Genomic DNA, 23,250 nt, shown 5'->3' on the forward strand with positions numbered 1-23,250 from the left:
CCCAAGGTTTTCCAAATCCAAATACCTGAGTGTCATTCTCACCTAGATAATGACATGAACTATAAACCAGTATGACTGACAAGTTTCCAAGTCGATGCTCAAAAGCCACTGAACTCTTGTCTTCACTGTCAAAACACAGCTTTGTTAAATTTTTAACTTTAAATACTGCACATTCTATTTTTCCACATGCAGCAAATTAATGTGCATTACAAACAGCTTGAAACATCACTCCACCTAGGTTTTGCAGCTGCTCTGGTTCGCACAAGGATCCTGCCAGCGCTTGAGGCTGTGGAGTTAATGGGAGCTGGATCCGCACCCAGGCACACCCAGCTGCTGCTGCAGTTTGGATGATGGCTCAGAGGCTGACCATCCCCTAATGCAGTACTGGCAGGATAGAATCATAGAATCACAGAATGGTTTGGGTTGGAAAGGCCCTTAAAATCATCTAGTTCCAACCCCCTGCCATGGGCAGGGACACCACACACTAGACCATGTCACCCAAGAGTCCATCCAACCTGGCTTTAATACAGTTTGATGGCTTTGTGCTGTTGGAGGTGATAACCTTTAGATGAAATGTTGAACAGAAATCAGGTTACTAAAGTTTGAAGACTCAGACATAAAGTGTGAGCCTATATATAACTGTGTAAAATCTAAGCCTCTGACTTTGGCGTTTGACCTACCGTCTGCAGCTTTGTTTGGCTTCAGTATTCACTTTTATTCTTACCCCCAAGCTTGAGTATTGCTTGCTGTATGGTATGAAACAGCTATTCCCTTTAACCTGGAGCTGGTTGTTGAGAGATGTGTTCTCTGTGCTGTGTTCTCTGTGCTATGTTCACTCTTCTCCCGGCTATGTTTTAAGACTCAATTAAAGTGGTTTGAGATCCTTGGGGCAGTGTTACTGCATGTTATTGTTTTATTACCTGCTGCAACGTAAATGTTGGTTACTGTTTTTTAAATTGCATTGTATATGTGACCTAAATTTGTAAATCTAATACTCAAAATGGCATGTAAGAAGAACCTGATTCTTTGGAGGTACAGTGGTCCAATTTCTTGCCTTCCACCAGGTTTCCTTATGGGACTTACAAAAAGTAAATGAATAGTTCCATCTTAATAGCTCACATCTTACTCTCCTAAGTGAAATTCAAAAGAAAGAATACTGATTTTCATGCCAAAGCAGCTGTCTGGTCACAGGAAGGTACGTCTGTCTGGTCAGGTAGGCCATTCCTACGCAAGTTTAAAACCTCCAAAAATTAAGCAAGTCAGTTCCATTGCTTTTTCCCTGGATATATGCAGCAAACAGGATTAGGGCTCTTCCTGGACAATGGCTGTGAGGCTGTGTGCTTCCGTGGAGGGAGAAGGAAATAATTGTGAGAGACAAAATGTTTATTTATCAAGTGCAATAATGCATCCATTTTATTTACTATTTTTATACACTATTTTCTATCACTTTTTTTCTTGTGCTGTGAACACTTGCATTACTGTTTTTTACCATATTAACTAATTGGTACATGTAATTTTTGCTACTTGAATGCTTGCATTGTCTCATAGCTAGATTTGCTGTTAGGCAATTATTGGTATTCAGTCAGCCTGGATGAATGGAATTGTTGTACTTAGAAAGCTGAATACTTTATATGGCTCTAACAAATTAATTAAACCTGCTATTATTTAGCCTGCAGGTCTAGCTGTACACAGCTTAATCCTAGTTGTAACAGATACAAATGTATTATGACTCCATAAAGACATACATATTTCTAACTAGTATTTATGATTTCCCTGTGCAGTGTTAGACAACAGATGAAGCTTCTGTGAAACATTTGTGCTGGGAAACATTATCTAAACCCTCATTATTATGTGGCCTGTTTTTAAAGCTCAGTCAGCTGCACTGATGGGGAGAGCCTCAATAAAGTCAAGATTTAGTTTGCTGCTGGTAAAGACAGTAAGTTTGGAAGGCAAATTTCATTCCATCTCTACTCAGTCCTTTCTCAGACTTACTTCTGCCTGGAATTAGGGTCACCTTGTTTGACAAAGTGTCCACTGTCCCCCTGACTTATTGAAAATAATGTTTTCTATTGCATTTCTATTTTGTCTACAAATTTTTTCTATTGCTGCTTATACCTGGTAATACGAGCTTTATACAGAAGAATCATTCATATGGTGGTCACCTTCACATCAACTGCTGCCATGTCATAGTTTTCTACTGCTTCTGGAGTGATGTGTTCCAGGATGTGTTACCCTGCAGTGGGAAAATGAGCTTGCAGAGCAGAGGGACCAGGGTATTGCATCCTAGGAAGAGCTCAGGAGTGCTTTCTGTAAAGCACGCTCCCTTGCAGAAGTCCTTGGCTTCAGCCCCTGGCTGACGTGCCCTGCCGCCCTCTGCAAGTGCCCTGATGTGGGGGATGTAGCCATTCACACGACCCTGTGTGTGGAGCCTGGTGTGTCCTGGAACAAATCTTGGGAGGTCTCTAATGGTCTTGGACCAAGCCCTGTGTGAGACTGCATAGATAATTGACCACCTCTTTGTCTGTAATCATGCTTCAGTTCGTGTCAGAGGAAAGGCTCTGAAAAAGCAACTGAACTTCAGGAAATACCAAGCCACTTCTGAGCAAACTGGAGGTGTTACCACATTTCCCATGAGAGTTCAGCTTTTCTTCTAGCTGAGCTGTAGAAGAATAGTGGGAATCGACATTCACAATAAGATTTCAGGGAACAAATTACCAAATTTCTTTGAATCTTAGTAACTGGCCTCATTTTAGAGGAACAGAGAAAATTTTATTGTTTTATTTCACAGAGATTGAGTCATCTTCTTCTATCCTGTTCTCATTATAAGACAGTAATAATTTGCTAGTTTCCAAGATTGCTTTATGATCTTTGCAGTACCAGTAACTTTCTTTTCTTAAATCTTCAACTCCTCATCTCCTTTAGCAGGAATGGTCTTGAATTAGATTTAGTCATGCTTCTGCTCATTCCTATCAGTGTAGACCAATGTTTGGCAAAAATGATGGCATTTGTCTCACTATTCAGATTTCTCTGAATGCTTCTTTGCCAAGTGTATTTGTTTGTTTGTTATTTGTCTCTGAACTTTTGACTTGTGTAATATTCCTCAAGGCAGTGATATTTATAAGAGTAATGAAAATTTGCACCTTTTTTGATGACATGAAAGAGGGGGCAGGGTTAACTGAAGACCTGCTGTTTCCTTCTGAGCACACAGGGGCAAAAATACATTCTTCTTCCTCTCTGAACTTTCTTTGAAGCACATCTCTGCTATTGGACATGTCAGTATTCAAAAATTCTTCTAGTTTTTGGGCCAAAGCCCTTACATTTTGCATTTGGGACATTGGCTCGCCAAGATATACATACGTGGCCAAAATACATATTTTTTTAGGGAACTGTAGAACTTTTTTCTCTGTGAATGTGCATCTGGGTTTTCTTTTTCTTTTCTTCCTATTCTCCCTTGTTTGGTTTTTATATTTTTGTTTTCAGGGTGGTGATGAGTTTATACATTTTAATAGCATTCTAATGCAGTGACATAAATCCTTTGCTAATAGGAAACAGAAACAACAAATAGCTTCATATACATTCAGTGCAAAGCACATTTAGTGTAGCAAGAGTAACAAGTGTCAAATAAGACAAGTCAGAAAACCTAAGAGTTGTTGGTGGACTTCAATGTCAGTGGCAAGCCTTTGCCATTTCACATGTTGTACTTGGAGGCTGCAGTGTGCTGAAAATTGGGTTGCTAGGTTGCACACTTAGTTCTTTCTAGAATATCTGTGTTTGGGCATTTTTTCTTCTTTAAGTTTACAAGATAAAATATACTTTTTTTCCCCACATGAAACTTTCCCTTGTTTCCTCAAACATTATTATTAGTAGCTGTTAACCAAGTGACATATATACCATTAGAACACAACAGAAGCATGCTTAGGAGGTAGCAGAGGCAGATGGGCTGACTGGTATCTTAGCTCAATTTTCTGTAATGTAGGAGGCTGGGAGTGAAACCTATTAGCGTGGGCTTTATAAAAGCCAACCTCCTTCTGACAGGTTTTCTGGGGATATACAACCCAACCTATCCTCCCAGGATAGTCAAATTTGAACCTCTTTGAACTGAATCTCATGAAATGTCTTGGGCACTGCACAGCAAAATTGAAACCCATAAAGAAAAAAACAAATTCAGATTGTGTTTTCAGCCTTTATTTTTAGTTAAGCCACAAACTGTTAATGGCTGTTTGAAGTAGGAGGTTCCAGATTTTTCTCCTCAAGCATGTGCTATTTAGTTGCTACCCATGCAAGCATGCAGCCAGAGTAGTTGGTTCCTCCAAGGACACTGGAAAGGCTTCAGAGGAGCCAACTTGTACTGGGCTATGAGAAGGAATCCTGGCTCTGCCACATACAGCCTCCTCAGGGATGACCGATCCCAAATGATTTCTCCCTTTGCATAAGGAGAGGTCAAGATAGTACCCTTGATCTTACAGGACATGAAAGTGGGCCTTGGCAGTATGGCAGTAACTTCCTGGTTAATGGTCCTGGATGACTTCCAGCAGGTCAGTTTCACTCGATGTTCCGATCTCCCTTCTTTAGCTTGTTTACAAAGGTGCAACTGTTTCTGGCAGGTGTTTGCCTTCTGCTTTATGCTCGTGTTGAGTTGCAATTTTGCTTTGAATCTGAAGTAAATTAATTCTGTCTGGCAAATAAATTATCAGATATATTAGCATCTTGGGTGTATGAGGAATATCCTTCCACCATCCCTCTTTGTTTCCTTTACTGAGAAGGCCTCTTGAAAATGACTGTTCTTAAATGCATCCAAGCAAGACTGCATTGAGGCAGGAAGAAGAAAACAGCATGCAAACCCATTTTCAGCTTTACTGGCAATTTTATTTCTAGAATGGTATTTTCTCTTCTTCTTGGTCTCTTTTTTCTCCCTCTGCCCCCCCTAACCCTCTTATTGCTTGTTGATTATTTCCTCTGCTGGAATAGCAATACATAATTGTGGCAGCCCAGTGTTTATTTACAACTTCCAGCTAAAATTTAATTTCCTATCTTTCAGTATTTGCCATGTATTTTAAAACACTGACATCACTATTGTCATTTGTAATAGCTAACCCAATATTTTCATTTCCTTGCTTGTTTTCTTTCTTTTCCCTGGTATGTCATTGTCTTTCTTCACTTTTTTTTTAATCTGAAATTAAAAATTGGTCCGACAGCTCATTTGAAGATGCTTAGCTTGCATTGCTGAGAAGTCCTAGTGGACTCTTAAGTGCTTAATATTTTACTGGAGTAGACCATATTACAACTGTAGCAGATGAAAATCTGCTCCTATTTTCTTCTTGTACCTTGTTTGAGCTCTTTAGAACTTCCTGTTCTAGTTCAACCTCTTAGCTTTGTCCTACAGAAGATACAGCCACTGATCTTGCAGTGGAATCTTGTGAATCCCACTAGTTGCAAAAGAAGTTAGTGCAGGGGTAAAGACCTACAGAGGCTAGATGAGCTCTGAAAGTGTTTAATGTCTTTGGAAGGTCTTAAAAGGAAGATGGAAATTTCATTAAGGTTACAGTTTGTTACTCTCATGTTGCTAATGATGCCTCTAAAAGACATGCATGACATTGCAGCATTTTAAAATACTTGCAAGAAAAAATACATAACCACTGACCTATGGGCCTGGTGTTTGGAAGAAAGTCCATGATCATTTATACAAGGAGGTATACTTCCCAGCTGTTCTGAGATCTCATAGGGAATTGACAGCATTAGGTATGCCCTGATGCAGATCAAGTAAACTGAGAATTATTTTTAATTGGAGTTAGAACCTCACCTCTTCAGGCCCTGTTTCAGCTCGATAAATCAGGGCAGGTTCCTTCAGAGGGAGCTTCAGAGAATCTAAGATACTCCCCTGCTCTGTTTAACCCTCTGGCTTTTCTTTCTCAGTGAGAATATACATGGCTTCTAGAAACTGGGTTTCTAAATTCAGTACTTCAAGCTAGATGCCTGCAGCAGACTGTATGGCTTTATACAGCCTGCCTAATCAGTGTATGGACAAACTCACATCTTCTTGGGATTTGACTCTATTAGTGGAAAAGAAAGACTACTTGCAAGCCATATCCCTACTTTCTCAAAGTACTACTTTCTTACTTGGAATTCTTAAAATGGACCTCCTGAGCCCTCGCTTAATTGCTTATATATTCACTGAGTCAGAAAGGGTGATGGAACTGTCAGGTTTTGGAAGAATGCCCTTGCTTTTCCTCCTCCTATAACATCTGCAGGTCTGTTGTAACTTAAAGGCAATCCTGAATTGGGGCCTGTGGATTTGTGATGCCATACAAAGTATTTCTGACCTTCCACTGACAGGCCTTGTTTAATACATAAAGGTAATTGTCACATATCACTTTCCTGTGTGTTTCTTTGCTCCAGAAAATTATGCTTAGATTGTTTGTAATCCTAACAGCCGCAGAGGATTTGGCTTTGGTTTGAGTTGTTAATGTGGTTGAGTGACTCAATAGCAATGATAACATTTATCCTGGATCTCCCAGCAGAGTGAAGCAGACAGAAGGCAACCTGAAGGAAAGTTTCTAGTAAGAATACTGCTCTGACACTGTTCAAAATCTTTCCGTCAAAAGCACTGTTTAAAAACTAATCAAAAAGAACAGGTGTTTGAATTAATGTCCTTCCAAATTATTTAAGCCACTATTGCTTTGATATTGCAATAAACTGAGATTATGAAATACACTGTCCCTGCCCTTCTGCACAGAGGTTCAGAAACTGTCTGTGGCCCGATCTTGAGGAGTTTGTAATCTAAATAAACAAGACAGACCAAAGCCAGAAGGAAAAATGGTGCACCCACCATTATGCAGCTGGCCAGTAGCTGCGCTGAAGTTAATCTAAAAGGTCCTTGTCATCAGAAATATGGGGGGTTTCAATAAAAAAAGCCTGGGTAATCCCAGCAAATTGCTCACTGTAATTTTAGAGGCCAGACATAGGCAAAAATGTGTTGACTTAATGAATTTGCAAACTGAGACAAAAGATGTAGGAGCATCGTCTCCTGTGTCATGAAATGGAATCAGAAATAACATGTCCCTTATCACAGTATGGTATTCTGACTTATGCATCCACAGTAATTAAGTGCTTTTTACCTTGACATACAGCAAAAGAGACAAGATTCTGGGAATATTTTAGTATTTTGTCTATTCCAGAATGGTAACGCACATTTTTATGTTCTCATATCTTAACCATCAGCAGTTATTTTATGCCTTTTCTATGCATTTTTTTTTCAGTAGAGGCAAGCTTGTTTAAATACTTGCTCATTTCTGATTAGAATGTTTTTCCCAAGGCTATTGACACAGTTTCCTTTGTTCAATTAAATATAGCCAAGTACTAATGTTTCCTGAGTAACAGTATCATTACAGCAGAAAAAAACAGTTCAAACAAATTACATTCTGTATTCACTTGTTAGGCACACATCTACACTCTAGCACTATTAATTAATGTAATTGATAGATCTTATTTTAATTAAAATAATACAGTAGTTATAAATAACCTTGTCAGATATTTAAAATATCACATTTGAACAAGTGAATGGATTTTTAGTGTTAGCTACTTGAAGCAGAATTTTTGCAAGGTACTAATAAAATGAGGGCCAAGGCACAGCACAAAAATTGTCTTTTAGCAACTGCATTTTATAATTTTGAAAAAGAAATGTTAACCAATGTTTGGAAGCATTCTATAATTCACATTTGGACCGGGACTGTCTGTCATCTCAGTTGATGTGCACAAGTTCATACCAGTGAAAAGCATAGTTCTTTGCCTTGTTAGAGAGGTGGAGAAGGGAAAACAGAACGGATGGAGAAAAACTGCATTAATTATATGATCTGCACAGTGCTGTGTGTGAACAGCATCAAAATACTGGAAACATGCTGCTGATGGGACTTGCAAACATTTATTCATGTGATTATTTTTTTTTCATCTATAAAAAGCCACATTCTGCTTGCTTCTATAAATGGTGAGTTTAGGGCTTTTGGTTTGCATTGGCTTAGTGTGTGAGGGACAGGGGGATATTAGGTGGCATTCAGTGTTATCAGGAAATTAATGTAAATGTATTCAAATTGCAGATATGTTACTGTCTTCCCTTCCTTCCTCTCCTTATGTGTCACTTGCTTTCTAAGATGATAAATCCAACAAGTTAATTTATCACACTCCTGTCTGTGTGATTTTTGTCCTGCTTGGAGGTTTTTGATGCAATTACCTTTGAGTTCAGCATATTTATAAAGAATTAGATATTTTTTATTTCAATGGCCCAAAGTCAGTCATTGAAACAAACAAAACCTTTAGTTAACTGTTTTCAGATTTTTTAATTTTTTATTTTTCTTTTTTGCTGTCACTGTTACACTTGGCCCTTGAGGTGCCAGGTGAGGTAAAGTTGTATTTTTATCATACTGAGGAAGTTCACTTACTTCTAGTGTTGTCATCTAAATGTTAGATATCTAGTCTGACTTAGTCATCCAGGCTTCTTTTATAATCACTAGAGAAAAACAAAACAAAACAAGAACCTGCAGAAAAAGGTTGAAATTAATGACAGAAAATTCTGTCGCTGTGGATGAGTTAGGTTCTTGTGTCACTGTCCTTTCCAGAATTCCAGAAAACACCTGAGAACAATTACTTTATTTCTCCCTCCTTCAGCAGAATGTTTCTCCTCATACTATTCATTGACCGTTAAGGTTTCCCTTTTCTCATACCCAACTCTAATAAACTGCATTTATTGTTTTGTCATGTTTTAAGCCTGAAGAGTATGTATTTTCTGGCAGTGCAAGATTTGTGACCATGTCATTCAGTGTGAGGAACACTGATGGATGAACTTCATGTGTTCTTTACCTTACAGGTTATAATCATTAATCATTAATTCTGTGTTGTTCTGTTTCTGGACTACCATGCATTGATTTGATGTGATAAAGGGACAGGTCATTTGACAGGCAGTGACAAAACCAGGACAACCCATTTTTCCTCCTGTGATTAGGTTTAGGGATTAGACATCTGAGCTTAGCAATACTGTATCTGCATGATCATTCGATTGTGGTGCATGTAAAACAGAATGAAGAACCAAAGGGAATAATAATAATATAATATTTCGTGAGACTCCAGAATGTTTCCTTTGTTATGAAATCAACAGGTACTGGTGAATTCTTTTAGTAGACCTACTTTGGAATATAAAGTGGCATTGCTGTGCTGAGTTTACCAGTAGAAGAGATAACAGTAGTTGTGACATGCCCAAAGTTAGAGTAAGGTAAGTGAAGTATAGAAAGGAAGAATAGCAAGGCACATACTCAGTACACCAGTTATGCACTTAAACTGGCAGGTAGGAATTAAGAGCCTAAATTCAGAACATTAATTCTGGAAAATCCAGCCTAGCTCATATTCAGAAATTTTCATAGATGAAAGCTGTACTATTAGGCATGCCCTGGACAGTGTTTTTCTTTGCCTTAGGTTGGCAAAGGAAGTGGCTGCCTAAGGTTTATTGGCATGCAGAGAAAAATCATTTCTCTGCCTAAATTCTTTGCTGAGCTGGATATGCATGGTCAGACCTTACCAATCTGCACCAAATGGTCTGTTGTAGCCTTAAAAAAAAGGCAGAAAGCTAATGCCTGAAATATTCCTGCGAGTAACTGGGTACTTGTGCTGTCCTCAGTTCTGCCTTGGGGTTGCTGTACTAGAAGGAGTCTGACAGGTATTGCAAAGCTGAGATTCACATTTCTAAGAGTGATTGTTTGCACTCTAGCTTAGTACTAATACCAGGAGTAGAGCTCAAATGTTTGAACCTCTAGGTAATTTCTCAGCCTGAGCTTATATTTCAGTAATTTCTGGAATTTTACTTGCAGTCAACTGGTAAATTTGATAAATTTGGAGACTGCATTTCTGACGGTTGGAGAGCTAAGAATTGATTCCTAATGCTTTAACCGTATTTTATGCCAGTGGTTCTCTGTTGATTTTATCAGTGTTGAGAGTGGAACATTTGGAGCAATTCAGTGGAAAATTAGATCAACAGGCTACTGGTCAGTGATCATAAAACCCAAGGTTGTGTAAAATGTTGCAGTTCTCAGGCTAATTGTATTAGATAAGATTTGGTAAGAAAGATTTGATAACTTCTGCAGTACAAATGAGGATAGGTATCTCCAGATTGTAGTGTCTTCAGTGGCTAATACTTAGGTTTTACAATAGATTGCCGCCAATAAGACATATACAAATAAGTTGAAATTATTTATTCTACACTCAATACGTATCTTATGGAAGAGACCCAAGCTTTACTTGCAGTGCCAGTAAACCACCCAATAACCCAGCATTGAATAGTAAACAGAGACAAGGAAGAGGAACAGCAATGAGAAATCTGTTTAACGAAGTTAAAAGTTATTACAGTTGCTTTCAGTTTTTCATAACTGATAAACAGTTGAAGTATAGTATGAAACGCTATGAAGGTGAAGCTGTTAAATGGAATTAGTCAAAATATGTCTTACATAATAGTGAAAGCCCTATTAAATAAACACCACCTGAAAGACTTAAACCTGTTAAAAATATTTTGCATTCAAGTGAAGAGTTCAAAAGGTCACTGTGGCATTCCTCCTCATGGGCAAATTCAGTGAAGTTTACATGCCTTTAGTAAACAAATTCTGCTTAAAAGCTATTCAGAACTGTCTCTATTTGCTCTATCACAACCACGTGGTAGAGATTTCCTTTCCACCACAATGGAATTCATGACATTATCTATTTAAAGGAGCTGAAATGGATTGTGCATTAAGTGGTATTACTTTATACAACACAGAAACACTAAAGCATGTGTACCTGTAAAATGGAGTAATTTAAATATGTTATGCAATAAGCTTAAATGGTATCAGGAACATGAATTAGACTAATACCTTGAACATAAAAATGCCTTTCCTTTGTTTTTTTAGCAAACATGCATTAGCTGAACTTGATAGTAATTCTGAAAGACAGGTAAGTGTTGTTATAAACATATAGCAGATGGTTAAACTGACATAAATGGAGAGTGAGAGATTTGTTGAAGGTCAAAGAGCAAGTGCCCAGGAGTTCTGACTTATAGTTCCTTGTTCTGATCATGAAACAAATCTCCTTTGTTCTAGATATTTGTACATTATGCTTTAAATGAATAGCCATGTTATTTTGCTTATGCTTCCAAAATGTGAGTACAGGCCATACACAAAGGACACAGTCTATAAATTTTGCCTTTAAAGTTAGCACAGCTTTGATTTTATTTCAGGATCAAGGACGCAGAGTTACATACTGACGGCACTTGCATCTTCCTCTGCTACAATTACTAGTTTGCTATGAAGATAAGTGGTTGACTGTGGTTGATTTCTATCCCATATTGTGCTCTACCACTTCCTTCCTATACCTGCAGTGTGCCAATCTGTCAGGAACCTAAATACCCTTCAGTTTTGTATTGCTGTTCGAGTCCTTCCTTCCTTGAACTTATTATTTCTATGCTGAACGTGTAGGAGGTCCATGTAGTACTTTATCATAGAATCATAGAATCATAGAATGGTTTGGGTTGGAAAGGACCTTAAGATCATCTAGTTCCAAACCCCCTGCCATGGGCAGGGACACCTCGCACTAAACCATGTCACCCAAGGCTCTGTCCAACCTGGCCTTGAACACCACCAGGGATGGAGCATTCACAACTTCCTTGGGTAACCCATTCCAGTGCCTCACCACCCTCACTGTAAAGAACTTCTTCCTTATATCTAACCTGAACTTCCCCTATTTAAGTTTGAACCTGTTACCCCTTGTCCTACCACTACAGTCCCTAAGGAAGAGTCCCTCCTCAGCATCCTTATAGGCCCCCTTCAGATACTGGAAGGCTGCTATGAGGTCTCCACGCAGCTTCTCTTCTCCAGGCTGAACAGCCCCAACTTTCTCAGCCTGTCTTCATATGGGAGGTGCTCCAGCCCTCTTATCATCCTCGTGACCTTCCTCTGGACTTGCTCCAACAGCTCCATGTCGTTTTTATGTTGAGGGCACCAGAACCATACACAATACTCCAAGTGAGGTCTCACGAGAGCAGGGTAGAGGTCACACTTCTTTTGATGCAGGCCAGGATACTGTTGGCTTTCTGGGCTGCAAGCACATTACTCTTCTTGACTCTTCTTTTACTGGAAGCAATGAGTTATCTTATTTTTTCTCTTTGCTGATGTTCAGCACATTCAAATGAACTAATAGCTCACTCCTGTTAGAGCCTACCATTATCTAAAAGCATGTCGTAATCATGAGATGTTTTATAACTGAGAGTTGAATATAAACAAGTGGGTTTTATCCAATTTTTTTTTATATCTATCTGTGGAAGTGCAAGAGGGGGAATTCTTATACTTTTTTCCCTTCTTTTGGCCAAATACTAAATGGTCATCCTGCTGAATAAATAAGGCACGTCTGGTTTAAACACAGAGTGAGTGACTGCAGAAGGTTTATTTATTTAAATGTCTTCCCATTCAGATGAAATCTAAACAGAAAAGCATAAAAGTTATCTCTTAAATCCAAACCAGAGTTTTGGCTGAGCTTATTAAGTCTGAAGGCTCTGGACTTCAAACAAACAAACAAAAAAAATCTCTTTTTGCATGTGAAACACTCTTGAAATAACTTCTTCCACCCTTTTCATTTTAATTTCAAAGGCTTTTTTTCTGTACATTACCAAGCGCAGCCCCAGAACAACCCAGTCAAATAAATTGCCAAACTGTTACTTCCACTTTACATATGTAACTCAGAGAGTTTATGTGACACGTCAAAGAGCAAAATACCAGCAGAGTAGGATTTAAGACTTGAGTGGACTCTAATCCACCAGGCTGTGCTCAGCCCACTAAACATGTCTTTTATTGTACACCCAAATACCAGCTGGTGATCACTTGAAGATTGATGGTAGCATGCAGCTCTGGAATGCGTCCTAAATTCGGTCTTTGTGTCAGTCTTCATGGTGTGAAAAAGAGGGAAATACAGTAACATTCTGTGTGTTTGAACAGCAAGCATGCTACACACGGAACACATCTCCCTGCGGGACTTGAGCGCACTCCTTCTCCCACTGAGCCAGCTGTAGGGACAGCCACATCTCATAAATGACGCCTAACAGTCACAGACCCATTTCCAGCTTCCAGATCCATACAGAAATAAAGTAAGCTTAAATAAAATTATTTTCGTTGCACACATGCTTGGAAGTATTTGTGGTTTGAAATTGACATTAAAAAAAACCAACCTAAGTCTTCATTAATTTAATACTTAAAGTATTCATAACAATCCTAGGTGTTCGGCAACACAAACAGTGCTGGTGTTGTGTCCAACCTCTGAAGTCCTCTGGGGGATGAGGCCAAACCTTGTGTCCAGGGGAGCAAGTTGTGGCATTACAGTAATTTGAAAAGAAAAAAACACCCAACCCTTAATGTACAATCTGATGAGCCCACATGGCTATTTCCTTGATGGGAGTGACTGCATTTAATATGCCAAAGAAATGTATTTCAAGGGAAAAAAACAAGAAGAAAACATTTAAGGATAGGCTTGACTTTCTCTCTTCTCACAAACCAAACTTTCCTTGGCTTCAGGAGGAATCCCAAACACCCACGTTTAGAAAGCAGCTTGCTTCCTGTCAATGCAAAAGGCTGGGTGGCCTCTTGGGTGCAAAATCAGTTTAATCAAAGAGCCCAAATTAGGCAACAAGGGATAATTTAACCATACGGAACAACAAAGAAATATAGGGAAAGGAATGAAGAATATTGTGGAGAAGTATTTTACTATTCTAATATTTCTATTCTAGAAGTGGAAATACCAAGAGGAGATTTGGATAAATACAGTTGTGAAAGAACTGTGGAATCGAGTGTGTCTTTCTCTTTTGATAAAGTTTTTTATCTCCAATATAATGACCCTTCTGGCATCATGTTGGACTAGGGGTTCATTGAAGGTTCACTGAAGGGGGGATGCCATTTGTTGACCTCCGGCTGCTTTGTTTTCTCACATAGTGGAGTGAAAATAAATGTTTCTTTTATCCTTCCCAGATGAAAAGCAGAGCTTGCTTTCTAGGCTTGGTATAGAGAGATGATTATCTCATATATAGACAAGAGTGTATAGACACCAGGTATATGCACACCCTTGACTGATATACTGATACTGATGCTGATACTGAAAACAAACAAGAAAAAACACTAAAAAAAGGAAGCAGTAGTTTACCTAGTTGTATGCTGTACCCACCATCCCACATACCTGTTTCCTTATTTTTGCTATAGCAAACTTGGCTTCTTTTACGAGCATCCCTCTGCATTCAGAATTGTCTGCGTCTAAAAACACTACCCTTTAATTCACCAGTCCATTGAAATTAATTTACTAATGAAATTCTTTTGAATGTGAAATACTTCCCTCCAGGCCTTCTTCAGCTCATAGCTGAGTAAATTTTACATTATTTTACTGAGAAATGAGTAAAAGTTAAGCACCGGGATTTAGCTGGATCTCTTTATGCCTGATAGCTAATCCTAATTTGATTAAAATGATGATAATATTAATGAAACTGTAACCAAGCCTTGGTATACAAAGTTGCCCTTTCTTATATGGAGTAGGGGTGAAGAGGGACTGCCCAAGAAAGGGCCAATATGTTTTAAGGAGATCTGCGGATAAAGTGGCATGGCCAAAATTGCAACTGAAGTTGGTAACATCAATAAAGGCAAGGATTACTGCAGCCAGGGCAGTAATGCCAATCCTAGATATATAGAGATTGGCTGAATCTCTGGGGAGATTGCTCTTTGAAGGAGAGAAAGGAATATAATGAAAAGAGTTCCTCTGCCTCACCACAGTGAAGTGGGTTCTTACTTTATTAAAGAAACCATAATGAAATATGGCAGTGATTGAACTGTGTTTTCTCAATGAGTTTTTATTAGCTCTGGCAACAAGAGTAATTCGGCAGCATAGCAACTGTATGCTAGGAGAAAAAGACTGCATGTGAGTTGATGTGAAGAGCTTTTTTGGTCAGAAAAGAAGTTAAGAGACTACTATCATACTTTCGTATTTAAGGTATTGATTATTTTGCAACATTTGGTAGTTTGGTAGGTATTTGGTGGTTCTTCACTAGTTTGGTAATTCTTCACTGGTTTGGTAGTTCTTCGCTACAGTTCAGAGGCCCAGTTGTCAGTACGTCAATGAAAATGTATTAACACCTCAAAACTGCACATTTGGAGAGCAGCTGCCTCTATCAATTTTGCAAAGGGCAAATTATGTCTTCACTGTCTACAGGCTACCTCAGTAAGCCTGCAAAGTACACTCTTACACTGAAACTGAAAGATAAACTTGCAAAGAAAGACAACTCTAGCAGTGAAACAACCTACATTTCACTCAACCTTACTTATACTCTCCTGTGCTCTCCAATATTCAAAAACATCCCAGCTGACATCATCTGTCACATCAGCTTGTGGGGAGCAAACAGTCAGATACTCAAACCTAAGCCTAAAAAGGTTTGCTTTTTTATCAGAAAAATAACAGCCTGGATGAGATGCAAAACTAATGAGAAGTCCACTCAGACCTCGTTCTACACCCAGAGGTCAACTCACTAGTGACAAACAGGATGAAGATGAATGAACTGGGAGAACAGCTCTGAAGTCTCATGTTGTTGCCCAGTTCTGACTTGGAGAACAGCACTAGCTTCAGTTTTAATTCAGTTTTCAGACAGACAATTAAAATAATGCGTTTTCTTTCATTTCTCATATATTTCTTTAAATTTGGATCAAAGTGCTGTGGTGTCTGCATACAGTCAGAGCTTCAGCTGGCCAGTGAGTCTGATAGCTACTTGGAACATTTCTCTGTGAGACTGAGCATCACAGGAGGAAGTACAGACATTCCACCCATGATGTGATTGCTGGTCCACTAGAAAAAAAAGTATGAGAGAAAAACACAAGAGATTATGATGAAAAGATATACAGCTCCCAGAAGAAGTAAAATAATGTGGAATTTGTCTGACTTCTCCATGGGAGTGGTGTTTTTTCTTACTCCGTCTCAAAAATAATGTCGCACTTGGCGACCAAAAGCTTCTCACTCCTGAATCTGGAAACCAAACCATCTCAGGTGCCAATGGCAAAGCACCTGTGTGCACCCAGGCTAGTGGGTAAGATGGTTTGAGCTTGTGCAGTGTTAGGCAATGTGGCAAGGATCCTTTCCATGTCTTTTGGGAAGAAACAAAAGGGTAAACTCTGTTTAACTGTGCAGACTTTGAAGTATGCAGCTTACAACTCTTGGAGAGCAGTTTGCATGCTGCAGAGCTGTCATACACAAGCTCTTTATACACAAGACATGGAGGAGACTGGCTCCCATCCGACATGGCTAACTCAGCTGCAGTAACCTTAAACCCAGTTGGCCTGTCTTTATGGCTGCCCATGCTTGCCAAAGTTATTTCTCTGGGTTTGGGACTAAAAAATGAGGATAAAGCCTGGACGGGTCAATAATGGGCAGAAAGAAGTAAGGTTGTATTTGAAAAATCAGATAACTCCTGGAAAGTTCTGTAGAGTGGCAGTATTTGTGATGTCTTCTGAAATAAAACTCACAAACTGCAATTATATAAAGGAATAAAGTTGATGACCAGGAAAATTACAACTGCACACTGCTTATTAAAAAAATCAGAAGCTAGCTTTTCAATGGTTTTATTGAAATACCTATATGGACTTATTCAAAGTTTACAGTGAGGCAAGTGGAGGAGTAATCTGAAAATGATGTCTATAAGTGTCTACATCCCAGTGAGACTGGCTGGCTGGAGGGTGTGGGTGGTCTTGCATAATTCTCAATGAAGGAATCTCAATACTGGAATATTTGGCAAGACTTGGAATAGCTATGTAACTGCAGTTTGGAAAAAGTTGTCATATTTTTCCTCTTTGTTTTGGAGTGGGGCTTCTACTGTGGAATGTGGTATGATTTCATCATGACAGTATCTGTGTAAGTAAAAAAGAATCAACATTGAATAGTGTCTGTTCATGATGTAAAGCTTCAATAAAAATGCGCTTAACCTTGTGGGGTACGTCGGGTTGATGAATGTGCCACAGAGCCATCTTAATACATTTTGCCACACTCAAGTAAGTCACTTTCTCTCATTGTGTGTTTGCCTTTGCGTAGAAAGCCCGTTCCTTCTGCACAGAACTGGCAGCTGCCCACACCTCAGTGGATCTTCCCCTCCTTTATTCTTCAAAGTAGCAAATCAAAGATGAAAAAATCTCTCATAGTTTTTGATAATTTTAATGAAACACAGTCTGTTCATGAGTGATTCCCCTTTCAGTACAACTTTTAAAAAGCCATAAAATCAAAAGCCAGTTAATCCTCCATTGTGATCTTTTTAAAGTCTACAAATTACCAGGATTTTAGGACCTCTGTGTGTCTTGTGAATTGTTAAAAAAAGACTCATCTAACTGGCATATGTGAATGCTCTGCTTAAGGTCAACTGTTAACTGGTATGTCTTTTCCTATCAACACATGGTCCCCTTCACAAAGAGCTATTGAGTGTTTTACTGCTCCTAATGTGTATGTTGAGCTGCTGAAGGTGAAAGATTGTTCTTCAGACATGCTAGAGCTACCTCAGGGCCTGATTCTCTAAAGACTTCACCTTGGTGCTATTATTGCTGTTTATAAAAGACTGCACTATCTATCTCAATCCACTAATGTTTAAATTCCATTGTCAACTAATTCAGCAAATATACCAACAAGTATTCAAGGTGTATATTTAAACCAGATCATATTTAGATATTGTTGACATTTCTATCTTATTTACTCTCATTCCAAATACAGTAATTAAGTTTCCTTCTAGCAAATTACACATTTTAGCTTTGAGCAGAGGGCTCCTGTTTCAGCCTGTACTGTCTGAACTCCCCTTCCCCTATCCTAGAAATGATCTTGTTAATTAGTTAGCCTGTGATTTTATGAGCACTTGTAAATCTATTTCCTCTCACTCTATCTTTATTTTTTTTATAAAAATGCAATTAAAACCCTTTCAAACAGATTCAGAACCTTGCAAGTGTGCACATCTGTGATTTCCAGTCCTTATAAACCTATTATCTCCTTATACAAAAAGCCAAATTTCATTGTAGCAGCATTAAAGAAAAGTGTGAAGACTTCTCATGCATGAAGAAGAGATAAAGAGATAAAGAAAAGGTCAAAGGTCCACGTGAGCTTTTGGGCCCCATGTGGTTAAGGCACACGAGGGACTCACTAGTAGCACATCTGGCTGCCTATGGCTCTTTGGCCAAATGTCTGCGTACCCATTTATAATCAGCTTCTCTTGAGAACTGGCTGAGGGTTGGGTTTAGTTTGAACACTGCATGAGCAGTGGAAAAATGCTTTAACGGCTCTCTTATCTCACCCCCTTAAGTAGAAGGAATCAATACAGATTTCTTCAAAGAAAAAGGAATATTGGCAGTGCAAAGGTAACTCTTTCTGAAGTTTTGAAAGGAAATATTCAAACTTTCCTTGTTCTCTTTCCATACATAAAATTAAACAGTCTCCTTGTACCTAGATGATCTTAAGGTCCTTTCCAACCCTAACCATGCTATGATTCTATGATTGTATCCTCACAGAGTTGAAAAGCCGTATTGTAAATGTCATAATTTTTCCACAGGTACTATTCAAACTATAAAAATAATACATTTATTTCTTTCATATCTTCACACTAAAAAATCAGAAATAAGGCCAAGAAAATAATAATTAAAATCATTAGACTCTTACAAAATCTGATATCTTATAACTAGATCTCTTCCAGTCATTTCTACTAATAAGGTACAAAGCAGAGTTGTTAGTCATTACAAAGTAGAAAGGAAAATATTTAAACAAAAATAAAACAGAGTTTTTCTTCTGGATGAAGCATTTTTTGAAATGATTTTTTGCAACTTTGCAGGTATCTCTGATTCCACTCATATTTTTTTTAAAGATACAACCATTTCTTTCAATGCTACCAACATTATGTAGTGTCGTACAAAATTTGTGTATGCAGATTATTTTTCACCTGTTCAAAAGTGACCTCTGAGTGAAAAGGAGCCAGTTCCATTTGATGCTATAAGCAAAAGCATCATTCTACTTAAATATTTATTTCTAGGGAAAAAAAAAAAAGAAGAAAAAAAGAAAATTGATTGCATTCCAGTTCCTAGGTGGTGAGATTTTACATTGCAGTTTCACATTTGGCATGGGCTGGCATATTTGTTGGCACAAACTGAAAGCTTAATGAGGCTTAAGAGAGTCTTACAGCCTCCTTAACTAGAAGCTAATGTCAAGCCTACTGCTAAATGTACACAAGGTCTGTCGTTTGTGCACCCCATACCCCATGGGGGAATGAAATAAAACAGCGTTGTATTGCTGACTTCCAAATCACTAAGGCTACATAAAATCCATACCAATTTGGGCAACAGAAGTTCCCTGGGGAGAGGTAGCCCATCTTTATGGAAAGCTATGTTTGTCCCCTTCAGTGTGGTGCTGCATGTGAAACTGGTTGCTTTATAAATATGCTTTACTCCCTGCTTTTTTTGAGGCACATACACCAAATCTCTGCTTCTGCTCTGAACTTCTCCATAAACAACCTTTGGAGAGTGAATCCTTATGCCAGCAGGAAAGAGGAAGAAAACATTATTTCTTGTACGTTACCACAGGGGATCATAAATTAAAAGCTTGACAGAGCATCCTAGATTTGCTCAAAGAAGCCTGCTAGGCTGGAAACCCAGTGATGGCATAGTACAGAGACAACTGTGCACTCTCTCATGTATCCACAGCTTATCAGTGGATAAACTCAGTGCTTTGAACTTGGGCTGGGGATGCTTGCATACCATGGCTGTAGCTTTCCAAACCCTACAAGGTAAAGATATTTCATTATTATATTGAACTTCTCAGTAACAAGTGGTTATGTCTGCATAACCACTGTTATGGGTCTGCAAATAGAAAATAATCATGTTTTGGAAAGGTCCTGCTAAAAATTGTATTAGTTTCAGTAACATATACATCAAACATCCATATTACTATAAGATGTCTACTGAGGAAATCACTTAGATTAGTTTCTTAACTTAATATTGGGGATTATTATATTCTTTACATTAGGAAAGTCAGGCTATGTTTTCAAAATTGTGACACCAGTGAATTTGAATTAAGGAGTGATGAAAGATTGATGTTCTGTGATTAAATAAGACATTCAGAGAACCTGATGGGTAGATACAGCTCATATACCCTTGTGCAGGTTGGACAATATGTATATAACAGGGTGTGTGAGATATCTCCACCTTCCTGGATTTTGAGTCACTGATAGCTGTAATTTGTTTTCTCAAGGGCAACACAATGAGTTTGGAGTGTTACAAAGGCTTAATTATAGATATTACACAAATACTGTGTTGTTTCTCCTGCAAAGACACAACTTTTTTAAAAATAATACTTGCATTAACTTCTTTTTGTGGTGGATTAGAAGGATAATTAAAGAGTAGGTGTTAAACTGCCTAATTGTCAGATGTACACTGTGAATGGAGGAAACTCCCAGTCATTGGCATCTCCAAAATGTGGAGGTCATTAATAATAATAGTTCTGGGGAGAGAGTTCACTGCAGCTCTTATTTTTTCATTAAAAGGGACAAGAGCTATATAACCTGTCCTCTAAGATCAGATTTCTGACACTATGGATCGAGTTGGCATTGGCTTTATAAATGAGGAAAGCCAAAACTAAATTCACTGACTGACAAAAAAAGGACGAACAAAGATTGTTCTTGTATCATTAAGAATGACAGTTATTTGCATGTGGAATATATTGTAATTTTTTGTTTTATTGTCAGACAAAAATGTTAATATTCAGAGAGCTGTCCACATCATCATTTTCCATACAGGGTTTACTGCTTTGAGTATTTGGTTAAATTCCCAGAACATGGATTAGAATTTGCCTTGAAGGTCAGGAAATGTTTGAATCTTTTTTTTACAAAACCTTTCGGAGATGAAAAGGAATGTGGAAGACCTTACAGTATCTTTCCAGCCACCACTCTTTCCAAGTAACAACACTCAGATAGTAAATCTTTAAAAAGTAAAATTTTCTTAGATGATTGTGTGGTAAATTTTGTTAAATGAAAAGAAAATTTGATCAGTTAGTTAGAAATTCCCTCTCCACTTGCTTGAGTAGCCCTAAGAGGCTAATAAGCCATAAGCTTCAGCACTGAAAGAAATAAAACTAATAAATCTGTATGAGAGTATTTGTTTCAGGGCTTCCTTCCCCTTGTGAGTGGCATTGAGTTTCCATAGTCTAGCGACATATTATAAGGTATTCTCCTCATCAGTGGCTTGATGGAGACAGATTACCCTTCAGGTGCCTTAGAAAGAATAATACCATTGCAAAGAGGTTAAAAATCTTGGAAAATAATGGGTTTTAATAAATGAAAAGTGTGGAAATCAGATATCTTTTGCTATTTTTGTCTCTTGCTTAAATACAATCATCTTCTTGATCATCTTTTTTGTCCATCATGGTTTATTCATTGTCAGTCATTGTCAGTCACTGGAACAGTAAGGAGGGGCATTATTCTGTGCGATCACTGTGCTCACAATTACTTCGTGTTGTGCAGGAAACTGCTGCCTCTCCCACTTTATCTGTGCTTTCCTTGTACATCACATAGATGGTTATGAGAAGGTTCAGTTTACCTTATAGCTGCCAAATATTACAGTAAAGTTAATAAGGCCACCAGGAAAAGGGATGAGCACTAGCTTCTCAGGCTTCTTATGAAAGGTCAGTCTGAGAATTTCAGAGCAGGCAAAGGGACTTCATTTTAATGGCACTGTGCTCATGAGCCTCCATGGTGCCTTTAAAAACTCTAGCTAAAAGCTTACAAGGAGGATTGTTTTTTTAATAAAGTAAAACAATTGATTTTTCAAGCACTGAAGAAAGACTGCTGAAAGCGATGTGGACAGTTTTTGTATACATTTAATGAGTACTGTTCCAGTTCAAGCGTTTAGGTGCAGACTGTAAATCTTGATTGTATGTTTATCTTTTGTTGAGAGATGTATGAAATAGAAATATTATTTGTTGGGGGTTTTTTGTTGGTTTTTTTTTAATTTTACCATAAGTAAATTCACGTAGGCATCACAGCTCCTGAGAGCTGTCACACACCTAAGAGAATCAAAATTACATATCTTTCAGTAACCGAAGATATTTTCCATCTTCCAATGAAACTATTTAACAATCATTATAATAATTAAGTAGAGCTACGTACCATATTTATCAATGCAAATTATAGTCTGATAAGTGTTATTTCAATCATTAGATCTCTAGTAGATAGGTTTAAATCCCAAGACTGCAGCCTTTGTCTTTATGTTGTCTACAGCTTGTCAAAAATTGCGCTCCAAGTAAATTATTCTCCCACCTAATGTGTTTTACAGAAAGTGCATACTTTAGACACTATTTTTTTATTATTATAAAAGAGCACATATCCAGAAATATTTTTGCTTTGAGAGTTTTGTTTTCCAAAATAACATTAGCCCACATTAATCTAGTCATCTAAAAGGTTTAGATAACTAATCTTGGATAAGACATTTACTGTTTTCTGTAGAGAACTAATGAGCAAACTTTGCTTTAAGCAAAAACTGGGCTTTAGTAACAGTTACAAGAATGGTCCCAGACAAACAGTTTGCAAAAGGGATGTGGATTCAGTTCTAAGATTTATGAATAAACATTATAGCAAGGCTTTGTTTTCATATGCACTGTGTATTTGCCATGCTTTTAGAGTCACAGGAAAAACAATCCAATAATAATGCTCATGAGGTAAGAGAGCATAATTATATGTTAAATATTTAAATAAGGACAAATTGATTATTAATGTTTTATTTTTCCATTCTCAGCTCTTGAGAAATATCCCTTCTGTTATTACTGAAAAGAAAAATATCTGAGTGGGGGCCAAACATATTGGCCAAGGAAAGACAGGAAGGCTGAGCTTTCTCAAGGACAACAAGTAATACTTACATTGCAGATGCTTGTGCTTTTCCTGTAGCAGGCCTGATCCTGCACTGACATCAAAGGATGTTTTTCACTTCTCTTCATTGAAGAAAGTTTTAAGTGGAAATATAGAGCTAGTTCTACAGTTCTGATAGTTTGGTCCAAATCCTATATACAAACAGCTGAAGAAATGGATGCATTTAAGCTTGACTGAATACTTTTTTTTTTTCTTTTAAATAAGCCATGCATGGTGATGAAAAACTAAAAAATAAAATTGACCTTGAACACAATAAAGCTATTCTTAGTGAAGTCTCCTGGTAGGGAAAGAAAGTA

General features: G+C 38.0%; 1 protein-coding gene across 1 annotated transcript in view; it reads left to right on the forward strand.

Annotated features, from left to right (window-relative positions):
* Positions 1-23,250, forward strand: part of SEMA3C (semaphorin 3C) — a 121,757-nt gene that overhangs the window by 45,689 nt on the left and 52,818 nt on the right. The window lies entirely within an intron of this gene.

This window comes from Strigops habroptila, chromosome 3, assembly GCF_004027225.2.
Source record: "Strigops habroptila isolate Jane chromosome 3, bStrHab1.2.pri, whole genome shotgun sequence".
In the NCBI taxonomy this organism is placed as follows: Eukaryota; Metazoa; Chordata; class Aves; order Psittaciformes; family Psittacidae; genus Strigops; species Strigops habroptila.